This window comes from Ambystoma mexicanum, chromosome 6q (assembly GCF_040938575.1).
Source record: "Ambystoma mexicanum isolate Mex_15411 chromosome 6q, UKY_AmexF1_1, whole genome shotgun sequence".
Classification (NCBI taxonomy): domain Eukaryota; kingdom Metazoa; phylum Chordata; class Amphibia; order Caudata; family Ambystomatidae; genus Ambystoma; species Ambystoma mexicanum.
Genome location: NC_090937.1, coordinates 329,470,977 through 329,491,026, shown reverse-complemented (window position 1 = coordinate 329,491,026; position 20,050 = coordinate 329,470,977).

Here is a 20,050-nt window from a genome sequence, read left to right as displayed (position 1 = left end):
TTTATCTGGTCTCATACCCGACTCTTATTGGAATTTCTTCTATTTCTGGACCGTGTTCATCAGATTCCTCTCCCTCTGCTGCTGCCTCCGGAGTGTGTTTACTACAACCTCACTGCGTTTGAAGATCCTAATCTTCCGGGGTTTTTTGTGCCACTGGCTTTTTCCCCATTGACAAGCGACCCAGGAGGGTTGCCACAGATCACCCAAAGGGTGTCACTGTGGCGTCCTACCTTGGTCGTCCCTATCTTAAAAAAAAAAGGAGTGAAGACTCGAACAAAGGACAATCCAAAGCTGACTCAACGCCGGAGACTTCAAGGTGAGGAGGAAGCGGAGGAAAGGGAGACTGGAGCATCTCAGGAAGAAGAGGAGATTACAGACCTTCCTGACAGAAACATATAGATTCAAAGAACACCAAAATTGTACAATTTGTGGAAGAAGCAAGAACTAATAGGGTGATCTTACACCTCTTTTCTCCATGTGTCAAATCTGTTTTCCTAGATCTAAGTGTTTCCTTTCTTCCAATGGGGTTTGAATTGTCTAAGGCTCTTAGGGTGTGCAGAATCAGTTGTGGTACCTTGAAACCTAATGAGTTACACCGCTCTGATTTAAACAACCCGTTTCACCCACTGAAAGATCTACAAGAGGTTGCCTAATGGAAGAGGAAAAAATCCATCATCTATCTGTAAATTTCGATACAATTGACCCAACTCTGTGCAGAAAGGCCTAGTCTCAGGATGGACAACTGCTATTCAAAATAACTGGGGGCACCAACTCTCAAGCAGTGCCAACATCTGTAGCTTCACACACAGTCTAGCAATTAGGAGCACAGTGGTCCTCTCCCCTGAGGCTTTTCTCCTGGAATACGGGAGGCTTTATTCACTTATTCCAGGGAAGAAATTCTGAATTACAAAAGTACATTATGATCTGTTTTCAAGAAACATGGATACACAAGATCCCGTTATGTGATGGCTATATATTTGATTTAATCCAGCTCTCTTGGGCAATGCAGGTCTGCCATCCTCGTGGTTGTTGACTTTGATTAATTCAGCATTCACCCTTAAATTACAGGAAGTCTTGAACCCCAATCCATTTATTCAGATCACAATCATTTATAAAATAGTTAAGAATAAAGCGACACAAAATATTTGGGAAATATGTAATGTATATTGGAATCTAGCAGGAATCAATGATAGTTTATTTATTGAAAGACTGCTTTCAGCCATCTACAATCTCCAAGCTCGCTTTAAATGTCTGGAAATCCCATTGTGTGGGGATTTGAATATTACTCTCTTTGAAAATAGTTGGGTGTTGGTATCTGCCCATAGGCTGCCCAAGAAAGACAACTTTGGCTGAAAGAACTGAAAGTGAGGTCTGATTTTCTTACAAATGGTCAACTGGCAGAGGACATCCCGCCTATACCCACCTGGCCAAAAGGGAATTTGTCAGCTTATTTGTACTATATTTTCACTTCCTTAGAAATGATCCCGGTGCTGGAGGCTCTAAGGTTTATTCATAGGACAAGGAGTGATCACTGTCTCCTGGCATTAACATGGAAAGGAAAGCATGATAGTCGCCCGTTGATCAACCTCCCTAAACCAAATGTATCCTCTGGAACAAACAGGCTCTGAATCCAACCTTTAGATGTGCCATTGATGATAGCAAATTTCATAAAAAGGTCCCTTGCGGGCACCCAGATGCAGGAATATTACTTGGTTTTGGACCGTATAGAGTCCCAGAAATAACGAGACCTACAATTGTCTCTAAAAATGGCAGCACCTATAACACTGAGTTGGTTGAACAGAGGAAAATCTATCGAGCTGACCTAACAAAACTAAAGTCCTGTCCAATGGATGACCCGTTGATTAGAAAAAGAAAGCAAAAATACAAGAATTGGCTGTGTATGTCAAAGGCACAATGTATACAGTGGGATGCCGAAACTATGCTTAATACTTTGGCCAAACACAATACTTGTGAACTTTGGGCCCCATTGAATGGTCAATATAAGGAATCCTCCTCTTACTTTCTTCTATGCACTTACTCAATCAGAATTGTCCCTGGATGTAGTATGATAGCAACCTCGTCTATCTCCTCCCTCCTCCCCTTACTTGTTTCCCCCCGACCCCTCATCCAGCACTATCTGAAATGTCATCAGACCAAGTATGATAGTTGCTTGTTTTGTTCCTCCTCTCCCTTTCTGCACCCCTCTTCCTCACCTTTTGTTTTTCTCCGGCTCTACAAGAAATTTTGTCAGGCCTAGTACAGTACTTGCCTGTCTGTTTCCATTTCCTTCCCGCCCTCTCCCTCCCTTCCTTATCTATGTCTTAGCTCTTGCACTATCTGAAATGTCATCAGGCCGAGCACGATAGTTAATTTCACAACCTTACTGTTCATGGCCTTAAAGAATGTCATTGTATTGTCCCTTGTTTCCTCCCTTGCCTTGAAGCGCTTTGAAACACATTGTGTATAGCGCTATATAAATAAACTATCATATCATATCAATCTATTAACGTCAGCAGTTCCCGAAGCTGCATGGATTGCCCATTTTTCCAAACTCTATGCAAAGAGAACTGGGGCTTGTTAGCCAGATGAGTTCAATCTTAGAAAGTGGAAAATTGATTGGGACAGAGAGGACATCCTGTTACTAATCAAAAATCTGAAGACCTCTCAAGCCCCTGGCCAGGAAGGATTAACAAACAGCATATTAAAATCAAATCCAGAAACTTGGACTGATTTTGCACATTGCTTTTTTCGGAGATAATGGAAAACAATCAGGTCCCACAATCGTTGAAAAACTCTGTATTAATCCTAATCATCAAGCACGGAGATAAAGCTATTCCAGCAAACTATTACCCAATAGCACAATTACTAGACCTATTGCGAAAGCTGTTTACTCCGTGGTGTAACTGCCTGGACTAAAGAGACCAATAGGAGAGACCCAAGACAGACTGGTTTTGTCAAAGGAGTGGGTACTACTGTCAATCTATTTTTGCTCAATCTATTAAAACTGGAGGTGCTTAAATCAAAAACAAAAATATATTTGGCCTTTATCGATCTGGAACAGGCTTTTGACAGCGTTGAGCACAACACACTATGGCATAAATTATTGACATGCAACTGTCCTCCAGATCCAGATTTAGTAGCGGCAATAGGAGCTCTTTATTCATCCACCTGGGTCCAGGTCCAGCTCTTGGGTGCTGGTGCGATTACAAATAAAATTTAAACCTGGAATGGACTGAAACAAGGATGCCCTTTGGTGCAAATTTTGTTTAATCTTAATCACTATATTTCAGATCTGGCTATAGCCAACAAGACACAAACTCTGTCCTTTTGCAACAAACAAGGATCCATCAAGGGGAAGTTCTCCTTATTCCTTGGTTCAGCCAAATTAGAACAGGTCTAAACCATGAAGTACCTAGCAGTACGGATAAACTCTAGAATTAACATACGTGAGTGGGAGGTTGCCTTAAGAACAAAAGTCCGGACCCTGGCCAGACAAGCACTGGTTCTCCATAATATGTATGGGAAGTTCTCTTTGACACCAGTTCATACTTTATACCATCAAAATGTTACCCCTATCTTGACATATGGAGCAGAAAAAGCCCTCAATCTACCATGGTAGATTTGGGATCATCTGGAAGGTCTCTTTTGGAGGAAAGTCCTCTCGCTAGCGCAATCCTTCCCTGTAGTGCATATAAGATTTGAGCTGGCTACCCTTTGTCTGCATTTGATGGTTTTGTGGAAATCGATAGGCCTGTATCACAAAACCCTTCTAGAATAAGTCCTGACAATCGTGGATATTTTGAGAACTGTTCACACAAGTCAGCAAAGGGATCTACTCAATGGATGGAAGTCTAAATGCAAGGTCTGGATGCTTGCTCCTGGATATTCACTAAAAACCTTGAAGTCCAATCCCATCAAGATCAGGAATAAAATCCAGTGGAAGGATTGGATTGAAACACAGGAGGCGAAAGCAAGATATGAAATATCAATCAACTGCGCAGTAAAGAGTTGTGTCTTGCATCAACTTCCAGCATATTTAAAGAAATGTCCATGCCCAAAGTCTACAGACCTTTTTCTGTGATTAAGGCTGCACGTTCAGCCTACCAAAGAGGTTCTAGCACATCCAAAGCAACTGGAAGGTCAGACTTGGACTTGCCGCTTCAGTGACAACACCTCTCAACAAGAAACCCTGAGACATCACTTGGTGGACTGTACGGCTTTGACCCACATGAGAAATAAATATTAGGATAGGCTCTGAGCAGACTCACTCTCTTTTAATTTAGATGAATGATGGAACTCGTTGCTTTTGGGAGAAGAAACATCGTTCATTTTTGCAGTACTACTATTCTGGAAGAAAATATCCAGTTTGACACATTTTTAGTGTTCTATTTATCCAAAATTGAGGGCGCTAAAGGATGATAGTGAAAGGTTTAAAATAAATCAATCCTTTAAATAAAATAAATTTAAAATAATAATAATACTAAATGCTTTCAAATGCCCATGTGATCACACCACTGACAGTGATTTCCATCAAATGACTGCGTGATCTCACAATTGCAAGAGACGCTCTGTCATCAAATGCCAAGGTACTCACATTATTTGCCACATATTGCCATAGATGCTCAGAGGCTGACACAATAGTCAGATAATGGGTGGTGAGGCATTGCTATCAAATAACCAGACACTCACAATATACCAAGGTGTTCTTCAAATACCAACTTCTTCACACCCTTGGTACGTTTTAGCCATTGTGCATCCAGGTACTCATTCCACTGACAAGGATTGACATCAAATGCCAAAGTACTCACACCATTGCCAAGCATTGTCTTCAAAAGTCCAGGTACTCAAGTCATTACTAGGTATTGCCATCACATTCCAAGGTGCTCGAATTGCCAGTGATTGCCATCAACTGCCCAGGTACTCACATCATTCACAGGGTTTACAAAGAAGTGCCCTGCTATTCACACCACTGAGCCAGTTCTTTTAGAGGAGTGAAGAATATCCCACTACTTGGGCTCGCTGCTGTTAACAACGGCACCAAGGCGGTGAGTGGCTGCAGGAAAATTGAGGGAAACTAGAGGGCACCATACCTTGGTTGGTCCTATCTACTTTCACTGACTTGCTAATATTCACATTTGGACCAGGAGGGCGGGCAAGAAAAGTATTTAAGAAATTGACTTTTTGGTCTTAAGTGTCTGGAGGCTACGCAAATGTCAGCATGGTATGGCAAACATCCCAGTAATACAGCATAACATAACATACCTGTTTGCGTGTCCCACCCTTGTCCCTGGCATTACTACCTTTGGGAGAAGGACCACGGTTGCAGACAGGGCACAGGGAACTCTACTGGGTGCAAGGAGCCATGGAGGATGAGAGCACAGCATGTGCTCCATTCTGTTGCTATGTGGGGGGCTTGCATCCCAAGTCGTGTAGCATCAAGGGTGAGGAGATGCAACAATGTGGGATGGAGTACTTATCGCAGTCATCCATCTCAGCCCATCACCACATTTACTGGCCACACCAATTAGCCAAAACTAAAATATGATCTTCCTTCTTTTCTAGTCATGTGACCTGACATCATGTTGCATGATAGGTGCGGTCCACCACTATTCAATTGGAGGCACATTTAACTCAATCTCTTCATGGCTACAGTGCTTGGACAGCGATTCGTTGTACTATGCCTGTTGCTTTGTGTGTGTGCTCCTTACCGAGAGGTTTGCACTGACAAATTGGAGCAGGTCTGCAGTCAGAAAGAACATTGCGCCGCAGCGTCCCTGCTTATGTTTGCTGGCTACACACTGAGCCTGGAACACCTCCAAGCAGATTGGTGCTCAGAAAAAAAATTAAAGAACCCTTGAAATGTTCTCGCTTCTGTTTTCTCACTGTGAACTGCCACTGAGAGAATGAAAAACATCCGAGCAGCTGTAACCGGGGAGAAAATAGTTCTTTATAATTTTTCATTATGCTTCTGCTCTGTGCATGCATGCCTAGGACTGAACAAGTCCTTAGGTAGATCTGTGTCGAAGGAGGACATAGCTTTAAAAGTGTGGTCTTGTTTTGTGCACTGAGCACGGACAAGAGATCGCTAAGCACCCACACGGGTATAGGCAAGTCAGGGGAGAAACACGTCTGTGCGTTGGTGTGTGTGCCTTGATGCATTAAATACAAGACGCCCCAAAAAGTGTTGCCCCTGAGGAGCGAACAGGCATGCAATGTTTCCTCTTCTCTTTTGTTTGTGTGTTATGCACTGAGAGACTGGTTTAGTATTGGACTTGCTATCAGGAGCTTTACATTGAACAATGTGCTTTTATTTTAAGTACATGATTTATTTTTTAAACTAACAGATTGAGAGCACTGCGGCTTCCCATGCTTTCCCATTTCACCCTGCCCATCACAATTCCTAGTCGTGGCATCATTGCCTCATGCACTGCCACGTTGTTGACATTAATCGGGACAAAAAGCCCAGACAAAAGGGTGTGTTTAATAAAAAAGATTTATTAGCGGTAGTGTACAAATTGGCCCAAAATAACACACTGGTAATGGCTGAACTACTAAAGTTGTCCTGATGGTATTCTCCAGGAGATAGGAATTGCTCTGGGACATCTTAAGAAGATGTATTGCCTATCAGCTAAAAATAAAGAGTGTTCATACAAAAAGTTCCCTCAGTTCTCGGTAAGGCCAGGGCTGTGTCTCCCAAAGCTGATTAACACAATAACCAATGAGCTCACAGTCCTGGGCTTAAGTGCTTGCAGGGTGCTCAAGGTGTCCCTTCTCCTTGGTTCTCAGCCCTGTATTTAAGGGATTCCTGCACTCTTTCTTCAAGTTTTGCAAGTGGGAACTTCTTCCTGTGACTGAGCTCCCTCTGCAGCTCGTTCTTTAGCTCTTTTGTTGACCTCTTCATCCTGCCCCAAATGAGCTCTTCCTCCTTACTGCCTTTCAGAGGGTTTTGGACCCACCTTCTGCCCACTCTATGGCATAAGGGCACCCATGTGTAGTCGCTCGGAAGGGGGTGGCTGTCAGGCTTTACTGCTGAGAACTGTTTCAATTTCTGATATGGGGCATATGTAGCCCCTGGTTTTATGGCCCTGGCCAGGGCCGTGCAATTCAAAACCTACCCCAGCCCACTAATGGACCATACTGGAACCAGCCCACCAATGCAGACCATCTGATCCGTTGAGGCATTCACAACCTGCGATTTAAAGATGTTAACACAGGAGATGGGTAGTATTCACACAAGGGATTTCCCACTGCCTGATGTTTACACCCTCCTACTAAATGGGAATACAACTTATGCAATCAAACAAAAGGAAAGTCACTATCTATTAGTAAAAAAACATATGTACCCTTACTCACAAACAAAGACTCTTGCTATCACCCTCTGGAACAAATATAGGGGGATAACACTGTGCTCAGCAAAGATGTTTCTTATTAAAACACGTAAACATTTTATTATTTCATGAAAGCGCAAGTATAACCACCTGCTGGTTCATAGCAAAAATATTAAAAACATATAAACATACATTGCTATAACTCAACAATCTACAAACATAAAATGAAAACAAGAATCAATTATGCATAACTTGATCAGACACAGTGATGAATTAACTACCCCTAATATTGCACTACGTCTTTATAGGACCTATAGGACTGTGGGAGTTTTCAACACTTGTGGGTATTTATGTTATAAAAACATACTTTGACGGGGTGTGGCCAGATACCCATAAAAATGGACGCTTGAAACGTGCTCTTTCTGACCCTCTTGCCTTAGTACGGTGGAGGTGAGCAGCCACAGCACCATACATGCAATAATAAATGCATACCTGGTGGCGGAATGGCTGAGGAGCATCCGGGTCTGCATCTCAGCTGGAGGGGTGAGCTGTAGAGGCTCATATCAGCTGGGCAGCGGGCTGCAGCAACATTGGTGTATGCCCAGACACATGGTGGTGTGTCCACTGGTGATCCCCCTGTAAGCTGCATTGAAGGGGTGCGGAGTAGTGAGACAGGAAGTGGCCCGGCACAGTCAGGCGAGCAGCGAGGGGCTGCGCAGGCACATCAACGGTGAGTGGGAGCAGCTGGAGGTACTTCTGTGCTGCCGCAGTGCCAGGAGAGGATCCAGAAAGCAGCGTCCCAGGACATCAGCTGACGTGCTGGCCTTGAGGGAAGCAAAGCAACCCTGCAGTGGGAACAACATTGAGAGGCGTGGATGGAAGAGCTGGGCCACAACAGCAGAGACAGAAAGAGGACTGGCGATGTGAGGAATTCTCACAAGGGCAAGCCCGCATCTGGAGAAGAGCAGCTGAGCACTTGGCAAGAAGAGCTCAGGGTTGTTATTTTATGTTATGTTATCTGTATTTCTAAAGCGCACGTTCACCAAAGGCATCATGGCGCTGGCATCTATAACATGTCAAGAGGGGTTAAAAGAGATAAGTCTTCAGAAGACAGCGAAAGTCAAAATGGTCCACTGCAGTACGTAGGGCAGAGGGAATTGCATTCCATGCTTTAGCGGCTGCCACCGAAAAAGCCAACACGAGAGAGTCTAACCCGAGGAACTGCCACTACATAGGCTGACTGAAAATGGAGACAGCGAGATGGCACATAACGTGAGAATTCTTTTTGAAGATATTCTGCCCCTGTGCCAGAAAAAGCACGATGAACAAGACAGAGTGATTTAAAGAGAATCCAGCCAGTGAAGCTGTCTAAGCCAAGGAGTTGTATGCGTCCCATAAGGGGGGGGGCGCAAAACAGCTCTGGCGGCTGCATTCTGCAGGATTTGTTGGCATTTTATAAGAAACCGTGGCTGAGCCAAATAGAGCGAGTTGCAGTAATCAACTGCACTCAGCACAAGGACAGCCACCACGGGTGCCTGAAATTTTTCCTGAATGAAGGGCGCACTTTACGGAGGATGCATAATTTGAAGTGACCACCTTTACATACAGCAGCAACCTGCTCATGCATCGACAGGGAGGATGTGATTTGTACCTCCAGATTCGAGACCAAGGAAGAAGGTAAGGGAAAAGGGCCCAAGGAGGTAGCACAGAATGTGCTTGTCCAGAACAAGAGGGAGCTGCTTGTACCCACAACTAAGACCTCTGTTTTGTTTCCATTTAGCTTAAGCCAATTGACTGTCGTCCATATTCCAAGATCTTCCAGACACCTCCTAAAACGAGCAGCTGTATAAGGGCATGTAAGGTCTAGGTGCAGCAAGATCTGCGTATCATCTACGTAAGACCATGGGAAAAAATGAGTGACAAAAGGGGCCAAATATAGATGTTAAAAAGAACTGGAGAGAGAGCGGACCCCTGGGAAACACTGCAGTCAAGCATCATCGGCTTAGAGCGAAAAGGGGGCAGGCAGACAGATTGGAATTTGGTCAGAGAGAAATGCAGTGAACTATCTCAAAACTTGTCCGGACAGGCCAGCCAAAGATAGACGAGAGATAAGGGTGGGGTGGTCCACTGTGTCAAACACGGTGTACAGATCGAGCAACAACACTGCTCCAACTCCCCCCTGATCCACCAAAACGAGCCAGGTCATCCATCACAGAGTTTAGGACAGATTCTGTTCCTCTCCCCAAATGGAAGCCCGATTGGAATTGGTAAAAGAACCCAGATGTCTCGAGAAAGGTGGAGAGCAATTGGGATACCAGGGACCCCAACAACTTCATGAGGAAAGGGAGGAGGGAGATGGGCCGGAAATTTGCAACGAGTGGCGGGATCTAGAGAGGGCTTCTTAAGGAGAGGAATCACCAGAGCATGTTTAAGGCTAGCAGGAATAACACCTTCCCGGAAAGAGGTGTTAACAGCTGTGGTGAGTATAGGAATCAGATCAGCAGAAATTTCTTTAAGAAGAGTCAGGGGAAGAGGGTCAACAGGGGAAGCTGATTTGAGGCGCCCGATTGCATATAGCACATCAAGCTCCGAAAAGACTGGGAAGTTTGACCAGATGTCACTAGGGGAGGGGGGTCCATAGCGGTTGAGGACACAGCTGTTAGACCGGCGCCCTCCTCAATGTTCTTCCAGATATCCTTAATCTTTGTATGAAAGCATGAAGAGAGAGAGTCACACAGATCCTAAAATGGTGGCGCCTGAGGGACAGTTTTGGCTGGGGCAGAAAGAGACTGCACCATCTCAAACAAGGCCTTAGGCTGGTTTATAGCTGATTCCACCTTGTGGGAGAAAATACTTTTTTTGCTTCAATAACAGCTTCATGATAGGCTGATAGGGTAAGGCAGAAGATATGCCTAGCTTCAGGGGAGTAATCAATGCGCCATTTCCTCTCAGCTTTTCTACATCCAAATTTGGCAGCTTTGAGCTCTTCTGAAAACCAGGGTTCAGAGGGGAGGTTTTTTGCTTTCCAATTTTTAAAGGAACAAGCAAATCAGCAGCTGCAATGAATGAGTTTTTTATTGATGCCAGAGAGCAAGGGGAGTCAGACTTGCAGTGGGATATTAATGAGGCGGTTAGTTGCTGATTAGTGACCTTATTCCAAATGCATCTGGGAATAGCAAGTTTAGGAGGAGGAGTAATATGCTTGGCCTGATGGATCACAAAGGGGACAAGAAAGTGGTCCGACCATACTATCGACAGTGTTGGATAGATAGATATAGACTCCTTGGGAGCACAAATGAAGTCAAACGTACTACTTAGCTGGTGAGTAGGCTCTCTGACAAGCTGGGGAAGGCCAAGATCATCCATAAGAGACAGGAAGTTAGTGACCTGGGTGGAGTTTGTAGTATTACCTGAAAGATTAAAATCACCCAAAATAAGGAAATTGGGATATTTAAGCTGTAGTTCCATTGCTAATGCCGGGAACTCCAAACAGAACAGACTGTCATTTCCATAAGGGCGATAAACCACCAGAATAGTCAATGTCACAGAGGGAGAAATCGTAATCCGAGCAAGGAGACACTCCAGGGTAAAAGTGCATGTGTGATCACACAGGCAGGAGAACCAGAGCAATGACAGTAGGCAATGACATCAGGGACCTGGCATAGAGGAAGGGCTCAGGGAAGCAGCAGTAGAGTAGAGATACGGAGGAATGGTATATGATGAGGGACACACAGCTTGTAGGTGTTGTTAGGTTTTGTGTCCACCCATTGACTGCCCATGGCCATGCTAACCCTATGGCCATTCTCACCAATTTCTTGCCCCTCTCTGCTCAAAACTCCTTCTCATGGGAACTCTTTGAGCTCACTTTAATCAAGCCTTACCAGCAAACTTTGCTCTCAAGACCTTGCTAGTGTTTTTTCAAAGGTGTCTTCTGAGAATGAATGACTTAATTGGAGTTGCAAGAATGCTACTCATGTAATAAGTCTAACCAGATCTGCCTTCAGCCACTCAAATTATAAGCACTCTGCATGTCCTTCACTGATGTCCTGCAAAAAACAAGCATTAGCAAAACCAACAGTTTTGGCTTGTGCGTAGTTATTAGGCATTTGCCAGGCACTGCTATTAGATGCTCAGATACTCACACCTTTTTGCACCTGCTACCATCAATGGCCAGTTAATATGATTAGGGCTGTGCCTGGCCAGTACCTTTCCCATACTCGAAAGCCCAAACTGTTGCCATTGTCAATGCGTGTTTCTTATAGAGGCAAGCGCAATGGGGCAGTGAAGAGTGGCAGACGATTGCTTTCATTACTTTGCATTATATGTAAAACAATGTATTGCACTGGCTAGATCAAACACGTGTGAAGTTTGCATACCTCATTACCATCCTTGAATTCACAAGTGAGCAAATTGTGTGCTCCTGGACACATCACTTTATCTCGCTGTATCTCACCTATGTGTTCTTGAATATGATAACATCCATAAAACACGAACATCAAGTGCTATGTAGAAAACGGACATTTACATAAATAGTTGATAGACACATTGATTATGCATCTTTTTCATCAAGAGTCTGAGCTTTGATGAAAGTGCTATTAGTTTCCTGCAAAACAACTTGCGCCAACACCTATTCAATCGCATAATTATAATGATGAACTCAGTAGCGAATGTTTTCTGCTATCCATTTTATCTAAAGGTAAATTGCAATATAAACAAAAAAATATCAATTATAGTAACCTAAGTTAAATGATATTTTTTCATAAATTAAAACATAGCATGTGCCTTGCAGTAAAGAAATAGTTCCAAATACGGATCAGGTAATTCGGCTTTCTGATCTGTCCATCCCCCATTCTATCCCCGATGATCTCTCCACACGCAGCCACAATGTCGGTGCGCACAAGAATCATCAAAGCTGTTCAGCTAATTGAAACGGTTAATCCAGTTAGACCCTAAATCGCACACAGAGGCAATCTTCTAATGTTATTTTATTTTGTGGTTTGATTGTGTTTCTGAAATTGCTTTTCCTCAGTTGTATTCTTGGAAGTAATCAACGCTTGGCGTCGTCTGAGGCACACGACCCGTCGCTTGCAGTGTGTCGTTTTTCATATTTTAATTAAGAGTGTACGTGTACTCTGTCCTGTATCTGCTACCGAGCTCTTTGCTATCTTCATTTTAGTTGCATCTGATTACAAGTGCAACAGTCCCGAATACACCATCGACCCGTTAATAAACAAACATTGGTTATGCTGATGCAAAGGCATTATACAGGCATTTTTGAGTCGCGAGACCTTATAGGACCAGGTACTCAATACATTTGCAAACATGATTGTCATGATGTACGTGTGCTATTATGTGTTATATGCTGGTGTGATCTGGTACTCACATCATGCGGCAGGTGTTACTCTCAAACATGAGGTGTTTCCAGCAAAAGTCCAGGTACTTACACCATCTCCAGGTGCATCAATATCAGTTTATCAAAGCATTGTCAATGATTTGGGCAGTTCATTTATCAGTGCAAGGGGCCATTATGCCAAATGTGCACAGCATGGCCACATTCCATTATGTTAACCTTGCACAGTCACAGTAATGCCAGACACTTGGGCCTCATTACGAGTTTGGTGGTGCTGGAAAAAGGTGGAGGTAATTTCGTTTACCTTCATTATTCCGGCGCTACCAAACTACAGGTGTGGCTGTATTACCTCAGACGGAATTACTGAATGGTAATACCACCGATTTGTGAAGGTAAAGTGGAGGAGGAGCTAATTCCTCCACTTTACCTCCAAAAGTGGGTGGGATTGAAAATCTGGTAATTCCGCCAGAGGTAACACCGCCAAAAATCCCTAGGATTCTAAGAAATGGGGAATTACATCGCCAAACCACTACTTGTAATCCAGCGGTATTAGCACCACAGTTTAATACCTGGGGCCTCATTACGACCCTGGCGGAACGGGTTAAACGGCGCCGTAAAAAGGCTGCGGCGCCGTTCAACCCGTTCCGCCACATTACAAGTTCCCCTCGCGGGACCCGGTATGCACGCCTGGTTTTCCCATCTTGTAATGGCCTGTAGTTTACTCCCTCTCCCATTGGAGGCTGAAATGGGAATGGGGATGAACCGTGTCCGTGTCCTCGAGTGAGGAATTACCGGGCCATCCGGACTCGGAATGGTCCGGTAAGTCCTCATTCCGAGGACACGGACACGGATGCGGTTTTGTGGGCAGCCATGCCGCAAATTGCGGGATGGCTACCGACATAACTTGTAATGAGGGCCTTGGAGTCTTAATACCACCAGAGCAAGTAGCGGTGACTGTAATACCATGTAGTGGTATTTCAGTTGTATTACTGCCGAGATACCTCCAAACTCGTGATGAGCCCCACTGTTTGACTAGTTAACATATAAGTGTCTACTTAGGAAAGTGGTAGAAGCTTCAGTTTCAGGAGCCAACAATGTGATGCGCTTAAGACAGATTTCATGAAAGCTTCTTATAGAAAGGTCAGGCAATGTGCGGTCATCAGCTACCTCCCTAAATATTCCCATCATCCTCATTGGGGACTTCACCTTCCCAAAAAGATACAACAGCAAACCCCTCAAGCTTGATTTCTTGCTTTCTGATTGGTCCGATTTGGTTCAGGGAATATGAGCACCCATTCTGTCTATTTGAAATGTCACGTTTGGTATTAAGAAAAAATAAAGGTAGCCTGGAGGGCTGCAAGTCCCTATGACTGATTGGCACTCAGAAGTAGTAAAGCCCTTCATGCTATGCAATTCGACAATGACAGTACTTTAGATCAAAGTTCTGCTTTTGAAAGAATGAGGAAGGTAATGCATGTGATACTGGAGTGTGCCAGCAGGAATGTTGATAGATCAGCAAGGAATATCGAGGCTTATTACCACCAAAAATGAAATCCACCAGTCACAATGTCAAAGTTATATAAGTATAACTTTTATTCTGTACAGATACAAATATGAAAGCAGATAGCTATCTGGCTCTCAAGCGCCTCACAGTGTGTACCAGCAGACACTGTGAGGGGAGAGAGTCCTGAACATTACAAAGCATGCCTTATGTATACCCAGTCCCGGTCATTGCGCAGCCCATCTGAAAACTAATAAGTTATAAAATAGGGTCCATGCCCAGTTCACATGGCAAATATGACAATATTGGTTTACACTTTTGACATGCTGTCTTGCCCTTAAAGAAACAATGCTGGCAAACTTTGTGGTGTGGAACTTTCCTTGTTCACAATCTTTAGGGTAAGTCCTGTTCCAAGAGATGTGCACAAAGGATGCCTCTCAAAGCACACTGCTTCAGCTACTTTGCATTGTGTGCCATTGTTTGAATGAGGATGAGGCTGTATACAAAGATGCCACTTTGAATGGCAGTTCATCATGATTACAAGGTCTCTTTGCACAGAACAAACATTCTGCTCTTGCTTTAGCTACTTTGCATGGTGTGCCATTGTTTGAATGAGGATGAGGCTGTATACAGATGCCACTTTGAATGGTAGTTCATCGTGATTACAAGGTCTCCTTGAACAGAACAAACATTCTGCTCTTGGCAGTCCTAATGTTGACATAGACTCAAAGGTCACTCTGCTCAGTGGCAGATGGAAACACAGTTAATAATTTCAATAAGCAGGAGTTAGAATCAAAATGGCAGATGTTTCTAAAATGTGGCTTTAGTCAATTCTATTCAGGCTATTTTAGACACGGTTTTCTGTACAATGCAAATGTGCTTAGGCCAATGTTCATAATCAGACGGTATTATGCAAATATGGTTTAACAATGTGTCTCTATTATGAACTGTGTTACCAACTGATACAGCGGTATAAGGCAATGGACAGAATGTCAAGTGATTAAGGTATGAGTGAGAGATTCAACCGCCAAAGACAGGAACATCTTCAAGGACAACTTACTGTGAGAATCATTCGACAATGTGGTGTAATATGTAAGACCCCCCCCAAATGATATAATAGCTTTCTTTTGTATGAACAAACCTATAAAGTGTGTTCATTCTTGTTTGGGGGAGCTTTTTTTGACTGAAAGTGCTAATATTTTCAATGTGTTTCTTGAATTTCAATGAATTAAAGCTGACACTGTTACCTTTCGGTGCTAAATTCAAGTGGTGGTGTTTTTCTATCGACAATGATTGTGCTGGACCTCAGACCAACACACTGAGTTGCTGCAGACCCCTCCCTGTGATCCAGAGGAACCGACTTTCAAAGTTAAGAGACCTCTTGAAATCTCTGTGTGTTTTCAGAGGGCCTCCCTTAAGGTTGGCGTCATTTCTTATTTTTATGTGATAACCATAATTTCTTTGAGCAACAGGAAAATGTTATGTTACATCAGAAATCTGTATGAATGTGCACATAGAATTACAGAAACATTAAATAATGGGCCTCATTACACGGAATACGGTAAGGGTTTACCGTTACCGGTAAGGGTACCGGTAAACCCTTACCGCCTTACTACGAGGTCCCTTTGCGGGACCTGACCTCAACGGCTGGTTTTATCAGCCGTTAAGGAACGGGCCCGCAAAGGGACGTTGGAGGCAATTACGGTACCACAATTTGCGGTACCGTAATTGCTGTCTTCCCCATTCCCATTGAGCCCTATGGGGACTCAAATGGGAATGGGGAAGTGCAATGTTGAATGGGGAATTACCGCCCCCACACACCTTGGAATGTGGCAGTAATTCCGCCATTCACCATGGCGGACTCGGTACGGTACCGGCGGCAACCATGGCGCTAATAGGACCATGGTTACCACCTACCGTGTAAGAAGGCCCAATGCATTCTGAAGTACATGATGAATGATTGAATGAAACCGCTGATCAGGATGGTGTCTAGACCGACAGTATTTGCACCCAGGCTCATCCGTGTGAGGGAGTTTTGGAATGCAAACTACATACATAAGCAGAGTTTTCCTCGTAAGGGTGAGCATTGGAGCAGCACAGAGCAGGTAATGTTTCACCCCAGGAAAGGAACTCCAGCTCATTATTTGTAGACATATTATGGAGATTTCCTGCAGAAGGAACCTTCTGTTTGAATACAATTATGCATTTCAAACGAGCTCTCAAATTCAAAATGGGGACAATATGTCCAGAGCAGTGAGCGATTTGTCTTGATCGGGAAGGCTTTCAGTGCACCTTGGGATTCCCAAGTTTGAAATCTATAAGATCATAATTAGAAAATGAAAACCAATGTCCAAAAATTGAAAAACAAAACTCGTTCTCTCCTATGTCACTGCCAGAAGTTGCATAATTCCATCCTTTAGGTGTCCAAAGACACTAACGGTTGGGTGTAGGGGAGGACAGCTGAATATACTTTTGCCTTTTTCAAAATTGCCCTAGCTCCTTTTCCTCCTCAGCCACAGCAACTACTTCAACAGCCGGCTGTGTTAGGCCTCGCAGCTACAGTACCAAAGCAATCACTCCTACCCTGAGAAGTCAAACGACAGCAGTAAACTTCTCCACCCTCTCTTGAATACTTCCGGAGTGGTGGTGCAAGTGTGACCATTAGCCCATTGCACGCAAGTGCAGAGGTGCATATGGTCCCACAGCCATTCAGCTACAAGCCCATTTAGGACACTTACCAGTAGTTGCACCATATGTGGTTGTTAGTTTAGTGACAGTGCATACTGATTGGGAACTGCACAATCTTAGAAGACTTTCAAAAGTTTTCAAAAGGCCAGAAAAGAACCAGGCATGTTTATGGAAGAACTGCAGACAGTTATACAGTGTTATAATTTATCTGGGGCAGTGAATAACTTAATGTGTGTCATTCTGCTGACAGATGTGCACCAGCTCTTCATAAAAAGATGGAACTAGCCAACACAAGACCTGGACATAGGCACAGTGCCAGTTTAAGTCTGTCTCTTAAAAACGGATTGTGCTCAAATTAACAACTGGAAACAAAATAAGGGTATTACAATGGCTGTTTATTGGTATGAGCCAGAAGTAGACTTTGTTTAGGGACTGCAACTGGCATCATAATGTCAAGAGTCTTAGGTCTGCAGTCAATGAGACCATGCAGTCCTAATGTGGGTGCCACCCTCGCAGTGGTCTCATACTTTCTGTTGATTCAATGTTGACTGTACTCACTCCTTCTCATTTGTTTCCTAGGCAGGAACTAGTGTGGCTGCTGTGTTAAAGGGACAGGCGTGGGGTGAGGACTTGTTAGAATATGATCTACATATGGACACCACGAGTAACATGGAATCAATATCGACTTGGTCGAATAGAACATATAGCGATTGCATTGATTTTACTTTTGTCAATTCTGCTATCCTAAAGCATTTTCCTGAACTACATGTTAGCCCTATTAGTATAAGTGACCATGCTGGTCTCACTATAAAATGTCAGCTCACCAAAAGGCAGCATCACACTCGACTAGGCGAAAATCTGGTAGTAAATTTGATGGGTGATAAATTAGGGTGGTCTACCGACAACATTAATCAACTTAATTCAAATTTCAGAAATAGCATTTTGTCCACTGTCAGTCCATTGAAGCAATGTGACTGAGACTTGAAAGGTTTGTTCGATAAGCACTGTGTATTCACATGGCAACGCGCTTTTAGGAAAATGCATCAAGGAATGCCAGGTGCCCCATATCATCAGAGACTAGCAACTAGAAAGAAAGAACAATCAGGAGAAATGGTCTCTTATCAATTCAAGCGCAAAGAAAATGTAAAGCCTCTGCTAGTTCTAATTATAAATGCTGGTTGCGGGTGTATAAAAATAATGAAAACTCATCTAATTGGTGCTTTATAAGAACACTGCTTAGGACCCACAATACCAAGATATTCTGGTTCCTATTACTCACTTTTAGATCTGCTGGATCTGATCTGGCTATATGCGGTATTATTGAGACTCCTTGGGCCGCTCATTTTGCAAAGACATATTGGGCAAACACACATTTCCAAACATGATCACAGGCCCTCACGAAAACTGGCTCAATGGTATTGTGCCACCCAAAGGAGGCCAACATTACTGCAATAATAATGAAATCTAAAAACTCCAGGGCCATTGGGCGTGATGGTCTTTGCAACACGATGCACAACGGTGACCCCCACCAACAGGCTGTAGTCTTAAGATTGTTCTTACACGTGTGCAAGACTGGCTGTCTCCCTATTACTTGGCAGAGATCAATTTTGATTCCTGTCTGTAAGAAATGCCCATGCACTGTCCCGATCAATTATAGACTAATGGCAATGTTAGACAGCAGTTCTAAGATTGTTTCACGTCTACTACTGGAGCTGCTGTCTTCCTGGTCGGATTACCTTTTCATTTTAAACATCACACAGATTGGCTTTAGGAGGGGGCACAGTACCACCCATGCCATCTGGTTACTCCTCACTCTTATCTCTGATACTCTACAAAATAACGCATCCACGCTTTACCTGTCTTTCGTGGACTATAGCTCTGCTTTTGACTCTGTTGATAGACCTAGACTGTGGAACAAGTTGGAGGTTTGGGATTTGGACTCCTCTCTCTTATGTTCTATTAAGTTGCTTCATAGCGACACAGTAGCAAGGGTTAGGCTGTCCCAAGATGGAGAACTCTCAGAAGCCTTTGTACTAACATTGGCTTGAAGCAGGACTGTGTACTCGCGCCCCTGCTGTAAAATCTCTATGTAGCGGATTTCTCATCTGCCTTAAAATCTACATAATCATCCTCCTAGGTATGAGGACAAGGGGATACATTTCATTACTTACGGCAATTACACTGTTATCTTTGATTGCACACCTATGGGCCTCTAGCATTCGCTTGATGCTCTAAAAGAATATGCTGATCTTAATGGTCTTCACACACATACTAGAAAGACAACGATTATGGGCCGTATTCACAGAGTGTTCTCCAATGGGGCTTTGCCATTATAAAACGCTTCTGTGAATTAGGCCTTATGTCTGTTGGAAGCAGGGTTTACAGGGGGACGAGGTTCAAATGGCACCTGGGTGGCACCAGTCTGGAACAAGTTGAGGTCTATAAATATTTGGGTATGCTGATAACACCTAATTCCTCCCATATTTTTCATGCTAAAGTGGTGGCCACCAAGGCTTGGTCAAAATGTTTACCTTTAAAAAATGCTATTGACAGACAAAGTGGAAGGTCCATTGCAGCTAAACTCAATGAATACAGAGTAATGGTTGTCCCGGCCATTCTCTACGCTTTGGGGACGTTACCAGAAGAGGTGGTGGTTGAAGAAACTTGAAGCAAAAATCCTGAGATCTCTACTGGCCCTTCCTTGCGCCACTCCAGTCGAGCCTATTTAATTGGAACTTGATCTGCCATCCCTTCATATACTATGGTGGGTGGCAGTATGCAAATATTGGGCCACCATCCATTTCAGTTACCCAGAGTATGGCAGGCTATTGAGCCTTACTGCGCACCACATGCAAAGCTGCTCACAAAGCTTTTCATTTAATGGACATGGAAAACTTGGAACTAAATGATTGCATGAACATTGGTATGAAAGGATTGCCCGAGACTATAGAAGGACTTTATGCATTTGGCATCGAGCTGTAGTATATGGACTATGATCGAGTCCAGTCTATCGACTATTTGTCCAAAATGCGCAAATATGCCCTCTACTCTTCTCAGGGAATGAACTTGAATACCCCGCGGGACTATTTAATAAAATGATATACCCCTTTTTGGTATGTTTTATTCTATGCTTGCACTTGGAAATTGTACCGATCTATCAAAATACGGGGGCACAGATTGATC